The sequence below is a fragment of the Mobula birostris genome, chromosome 10 (assembly GCF_030028105.1).
Source record: "Mobula birostris isolate sMobBir1 chromosome 10, sMobBir1.hap1, whole genome shotgun sequence".
NCBI lineage: Eukaryota > Metazoa > Chordata > Chondrichthyes > Myliobatiformes > Myliobatidae > Mobula > Mobula birostris.
In genome coordinates, this window is record NC_092379.1 from 74229682 (window position 1) to 74235966 (window position 6285).

Sequence of the window (6285 nt, forward strand, 5' to 3'; positions counted from 1 at the left end):
ATGGTGTCGAGACTAGTGCGTGATTTGGATTTAAGTGAGGGACAGTTGCGCAGCGTCAGCCTCACTCTCTCTTCCCAATTCCCATCTGGATCCAGTCTCAAGACAGAGTCAAGACGGCTGGAGATAGGACTAGGCGCAGTGGATGACCAGGATGACTTCTGTGTCTTGTCGTGCTCTACACGTTCCACGACGCTTGCAGAGACCGCCTTGACCGTTGGACCTTACATTGGTCTCGTCCGCTCAATCCGCCAGAGTCTGTCTTCACATGCTGGGATAGACAAGCTAGCCAATAATATTAAAGAGGATACCAAAAGATACATAAAGTGTAACAGAAAGGCGAGAGTGGATATCAGTCCCCTGAAAAACAATGCTGGAGAGGTAGTGATGGGGGGACAATGAAATAGCGAACAAACTGAATATTGTGGAAGTTCCAGGTGTCAGGGGTGATGAAGTGTGTGAAGATGCCACAACTAGAGAGAAGGTTCTTGGGAAACTAAAGGTAGGTAAGTTACCAGGACCATATTGTCGGAGTCAATTATTAAGGATGAGGTCTCAGGATATTTCGAGGCACATGATAAAATAGGCCGTAGTTAGCATGGTTTCCTCAAGGGAATACTTTGCCTGACAAATCTGTTGGAATTCTTTGAAGAAGTTACAAGCAGGATAGACAACGGGGAATTGGTTGATGTTGTGTACTTGAATTTTCAGAACACCTTTGACAAGGTGCCACACATGAGGCTGCTAACAAGCTATGAGCCCGTGGTATTACAAGAAAGATTAGAGGGATGTATACAGTAAATGCTGATTGGCAGGAGTTGAAGAGTGGGAGTAAAGGGAGCCTTTTCTGACTGGCTGCCAGTGACTAGTGGTATCCCACAGGGGTCTGTGTTGCGACCGTTTATTTTTATGTTATGTGGCAATGATTGGGATGACGTTGCAAAGTTTACAGATGATATGAAGATAGGTGGAGGGACAGGTAGTTTTGAGAAAGTAGAGAGGCTACAGAAGGACTTAGACAAATTAGGAGAATGGGCAAAGAAATGGCAGATGGAATACAGAGTTGGGAAGTGTATGATCATGCACATTGGTAAAAGAACTGAAAGGGTTGACTATTTTCTAAATGAAAAGAAAATACAAAAAACTGAGGTGTGAAGGGACTTGGGTCCTTTGTGAATACATAATTCACAACTACTGACATTGAGTTGGGGTTTCACCTTAACAGGCTGGTCTTATGTGATGACGTAATTACGTAAAGGACTTTCAGCGTGCTTTGTGTTCAGGTTTTGGTGTGTTATGGTTTTTATTAAACATAAAAACCTCATGTCATTTAACTTGTGAAAACCTACATTAGTGACCGTGATGCTATACCTCTGCTCAGTGCAGATTTCCTGTGTGCCCAAGAACTGTCGGCTTGTGGATGTCAAGGACTTTGGGTCTTTACCCTGTTCCCCCAGTAAGTTCCCCACAACAACTCTGTCAAGCACATGCACCAGTTTACCCGACTGCTGCGGGAATTCCTAAACCTCACCAAGCCCACATTCTCCACTACAGTCAGAAAACATGGGCTCGAGCACCACATTTCCACAACTAGCCCTCTAGTCCTTGCCCACATGCATAGACTGAACTCAGAAAAGCCGGCAACCTGGAAGGCTGAGTTTGCCAACATGGAAAAAGCTGGCATTGTATGCTGACTCAATAGCCCCTGGGTTTCGCCCTAAGTCCGATGGTGGTTGCCATCCATGTGGCGATTACAAAAACTGTAACGAGGTCAGCAACCTCGATCATTACCCGGTCCCACACATCCAAGAATTTTTCACAGATTTAGCCAGGAAATTAATTTTTTTTCCAAAGTTAAATTAGTTAGGGACAACCATTGGGTGACTGTGTGCTCAGAGGACATTTCCGAAATGGCTGTGATAACCCCATTTGGCCTCTTTGAGTTTCTGCGTATGCTGTTTGGGCTGAAAAATGCAGCACAGACTTTCCAAAGCCTGATGGACTCTGTATCAAAAGATTTAGATTTTCTTTTTGTTTACCTGGCTGACGTACTTGTTGCCAATACATGCAAATCTGATACTTAACCCATCTCCATCAGATGTAGCTGCCATTATCAATGTCCCACCACCCTGCACCACTAAGGAACCACAGGAGTTTTTAGGAATGGTTAATCTCTATCACTGCTTCATTTCACAAGCTGCTGACCTGATGTTGCCCCTGTATAGTGCGCTTAAAGGCAAAAGGCAATAGCCCCATCAAGTGCCTGACCAGTCAGCAGACATGACCAGGGCATTTAATGATTTTAACAAAACGAGCTCTTTCCAACATGACCCTAGTGGTTCACCCACTCCCCAGTGCACCTATAGCCATTACTACTGATGCCTCACACTATGCTGTGGGTGCTGTGCACAAACAGCTGGTTGGAGGCATGTGGCAGCCACTCGCCTTCTTCAGCCGGCAGCTCTGTCCCCCCGAAAGGAAGTACAGCATATTTGACTATGAACTTCTCAGTCTCTATCTGGTTGTCCACCAATTTTGCTCTCTTTTAGAGGGTCACCATTTGTTGACCACAAACCCCTCGTGCATGCCATGGCTAAAAATATCTGACACTTGGTCTGCACGGCAGCAACACCACCTGGCTGACATATCTGCGTTCATAACTGATATACAACATATCAAGGGGAAAAATAATGTCCTGGCTGATTGGCTCTCATGACCTGCCATTGAGTCCATACACATAAGGGTTGACTATGCCAGCATGGCAGCCAACCCAGAGGTCCAGGATTACCAAACAGCAGGCACGGGCCTGTGATTGGCTGACATTAGGTTTGGGGAAGCTGGGGTTTCTCTCCCGTGTGACGTCTCAACTGGTTGCACTTACCCAATGGTGCCTGCAAACTGGAGCTGACTCCACACACGGCCTCACGCATCCAGGCTGGAAGGACTCACAGGAACTGATTGCACTAAGGTTTGTGTGGCTTGGCCATAGAAGGGACAGGCATGATTGGAGCACAGCCTGTGTGGAGCGCCAATGGATCCTTCCGAGGTCCCTGACAGGTTGCTCATGTCAATGTGGACTTGTTGGTCCTCTTCCTCCCTCACACAATTTCACGCATTTCCCAGAGGTCACCTCCCCCTCCACCCCAGCATCCATGGCAGTTGCAGATGTGGCTCGGGTGTTCACCAGCACCTGGGTTCTCAGTTTGGCACCCGATCTTATATTTCCACTGACCATTGTCCCCAATTCATATCAGACCTCTGGGCTGCAATGGCCTAGAACCATGGCGTATCACCCGCAGTCCAATGGCTTTTTTACAAGCGTTTTCACCTTAAAGGCTGCTCTCAGGGCTTCCCTGACCGATGAGTGTTGGCATGATCATTTCCCATGGGCCCTGCTGGGGCTCAGAACAGTTCCAAAAGAGGACCTGCAGTCGTTTGTGGTTGAGTTGGAATACAGACAGCCTTACGAGTGCCAGGTGATTATATTCCTGATGCCACGACCACCTGGTCGGCCTCCCAACAGCATTCCAACATACTCAGTAAATTCAATTCCTTTTCAGCTATCCTACCTCCCATCATGCATAATGCACTCTTGGATTTCTATTGACCTACATTCTGCCCGTTTGTTTTCGTCCGCCATGATGCACACCAACATCCCCTTACGCCCCCTTATGATGGCCCGTTCGGTGCTTTGGAAAGGGGAGATACGACTCTTATCATACGTTTGTAGATAAGAGGTAAACCAGAATGTATTTTAGTCGATCGCCTTAAATCAGCCCACCAAGATTTGGAGGATTACTCTACCATTGCCCTGGTGTCAGGACATATCCATGAGTGTGTCAACACGCCTCTGGATGAACCAGTATTTTAAAATTAATTCCTCCCAGTAAAAACTGTAGCTCATTGTATTGAAGAAATGAGTGAAGACATTGAGTACCAACTATGCAGAGCTACAAAAAACAGAATTTAGGATAGAACTGGATGAGTCAACTGTGCGAGACAACGAGGCATTGCTAATGGCATATGCACGGTTTATCAAAAATGGAAAAGTTTATGAAGAGATTCTCTTTTGGAAAAAGTTAAAAACAAATATCAACAGAGAATTAATCTATGATGAGTTCAAAATGTATATTGAGGGTAAGAGTATTCCAATTAGGAACGTGATTTCTTGTGCAACAGATGGCGCACCATATATGACAGGTCGTCACGTTGGTTTGGTGGTATTTATGAAAAAAAGAGGTTCCAACTCTGTTTGCAATCCATTGTGTAATTCATCATCAACATCTCACAGCCAAAAACCTCAGCCAGTGCCATTTTTCAAGCATGACTCTTGTAACATCCGCTATCTATAAAATTAAAGCTCATCCCTTAAATAGCAGAATATTTTGCCAGTTATGTCAAGATAATGATGAAGAGTTTGAATGCTTGCTTATTCACACTTAAGTGCATTGGCTATTGAAAGGCTGTTGCTTAAAACGTTTATTTGATCTTTTTGACACTGTGGTTGAATTTTTGCTCAAAATCGATAATAACTTGGGAAACAAGATTGAACCTCTACGTGGAGACGAGGCATACCTAGCTGATCTGTATGACAAAATAAACATTCTAAATATGAAACTGTAGGGTGAGAATTTCAATTTAATCCAGGCAAAAAGTGCAGTGTCCACTTTTATTGGAAAAATGGAAATATATAAGCAGAAGAATGTTTGGGAGAAGAATATTCTCACAGTTTTCCTGCATGGAAAGTACAGCACTCTCTTTCACAGATGGTGATTTGCAAGAGTACCGCTTACACCTGCAGTCACTAAAGAAGGATTTTCAGAATCGATTCAAGGATTTGAATGATCTGGAAATTCTGAAGTGGATAATTAATCCATTTCTTTGCAAGGTGGAAGAACAAGAAGAGAGCTTGCAAGAAGAAATTATTGAAACTCAGAATGATGAAGAAACAAAAAGTTTTTCAAAAATGTTGACTTTTGTAGTACATGGCTATGCTGTCATATGAAGTTTCCTGGTCTTTGGAGAAGAGCCAAACTGTTTCTTCATTGTATTCCATCCTCCTATCTTGAAACAGGCTTCAGTGCAATGAACCACAATCTCACAAAAAACAGAATCCGCTTGGACATTGTTAAATGTGGGGATTTAAGGCTTTTGCTGTCACAACATGAACCAGATATTTCAACTCTTGCTAAAAACTATCAAACTCAAGGATCACATTGATATTGAAGCTACTGTATAGCGCAGAGGTACAGCAAACAATAGAAGTAAGCAACAACAACAGCATTCCGAACCATATTGAGTCCTCAGATCTAAACCCCCCCGGCCCAAAGTCTCAGTATTCAGTTCATCATATTAGCGGGACAAATCTCCGCATAGTTCGCAGACATGAAGTACAGCAGCTAGGGGCAGTCTCACAGCCTTAGCAATGCGGAGAGAGGAGCCTCTATATAATCTGGGTTGGCTGCTAAATAGTCAGAATCTTGCACTAGGAACCAGGCCCCGCTGTGGCAAATTGTCCCAGGCCTAGATCTCACTGCCAGAGAAGCTGTTCCCGACCTCACCAAATCGGCTCAGTGCTTACAGCGATCTACCTTTGCACCCAGGTAAGTTAGATGGGCATTGGAACTCCCCCGTCCTGTCTTCTCCCCTCCAACCAGCATGGCTCCAATTGCAAGTGCCTTGATTTTGCAGCTCAGCTGCAGGGCACATCTCTCGAGTTCCCTTTGTCCTCATCTCCTTGTTGTTTGTGATGATCGTTTACCACAATTCACTTCAAAAATAATTTTAATCAAATTACTTTGCTTTCGAATCACAAGTAAGCTGTTATTGTCTTCGGTAGGCCATCTTAAACCGGAAGTCCCTACAGACCTTGCTACTGTCAAGATGGGGCCAAACTAGGGTACAGAAGCAACACTTCATATTCCCTGTTGGTATGAACAGTGATTTCTCAAACTTCTGATAACTTCTTCCCTCTCCATTCTCCTCACTTTTTCCCCATTCCCTACGCTGGTTACCTCTCTTTTCCTCAGCTGTTCATCTCTGTCCATTGGTCCACTGTCCTCTCCGATCAGATTTCTTTTTTTTAGCCCTTCATCTCACCTCCCAGCTTCTTACTTGATCACTTGATCCCCTCCCCACCATCTGCAGATTTGTACTCCTTTCCCCTCCCTCCTCCTCCTTATTCTGGCTTCTGCCCTCTTGGAGAAGGGCCTCGGCCTGAATCATTGATTGTTTATTCTTCTCCATAGACGCCCCTGGCTTGCTGAATTCCCTCCAGTGCAAACAAGA